This window comes from Nannobrachium achirus (assembly GCF_963921795.1).
Source record: "Nannobrachium achirus genome assembly, chromosome: 24".
In the NCBI taxonomy this organism is placed as follows: Eukaryota; Metazoa; Chordata; class Actinopteri; order Myctophiformes; family Myctophidae; genus Nannobrachium; species Nannobrachium achirus.
The window spans coordinates 1964227-1965086 of record NC_137831.1 but is presented as its reverse complement, the minus strand read 5'-3'; positions in this window follow the sequence as shown (position 1 = coordinate 1965086).

Below are 860 nucleotides of genomic sequence, written 5' to 3'. Positions count from 1 at the left end.
TCAGAGAAGAAGAAACTAGGGAGCGCGTCACCGCAAGACGCACATGAGCACTCTCCCTGGAAGGTCCTTAGGGGTCAAAGTCAATACAGCAATAGTTCCGTCAGTCTAGGTTAGGAAGGAAGTCCTTTTCAATCGTCCGTTATGTGTCTCGTTGTACAGCTTAAGGGCGGCCGGTACAAAAGATTTTCCTAGTCTCTCACATCTCCGTCCTGGGTAGGTAAAGCGGTCGTTTCCTCTCTTACTCCAGTAACTGGTGATCTCCAGATGGAGGGGGTGAGAGGAGTTCTCCAAAATGGAATCTAGCTTCTTGTTGCTTGTTGTTGTATTTTTCGCACTGATTTTTGGCTTTGCACTATTAGGTTGTGTTGGTAGTTTCTGAGTATTCTGCTTTGTTTAACATTGTCAGTGAGATACTTGTTGCACTAACTAGTATTGACTGTTACGGTCTCTTTTTGTAAGACACTTTATGTATATATACTTATATTATTCGCCCCCTCTATTGATACACCTTCTCTTTATTGGTACTGTACTGCTCTTTTTTTCTTTTCCTCTTATCTATCTTTTTTCTTACTTCTCTGTAACTTTGTAAATAACTGTATACTGCTGTGCTACAACTGGACAACTGAATTTCCCCCTTGGGATAATAAAGGTATCTATCTATCTATCTAGCTGTTGATGTACTGACATATTATCTTGCTTATTATAGTCCTTCTGGGGGTCCCTGTGGGGGTCCTTCTGGGGGTCCTTCTGGGGGTCCCTGTGGGGGTCCTTCTGGGGATCCCTCTGGGGGTCCCTCCTCTGGGGGTCCCTGTGGGGGTCCTTCTGGGGGTCCCTGTGGGGGTCCCTCGTCCTCCTCAGTG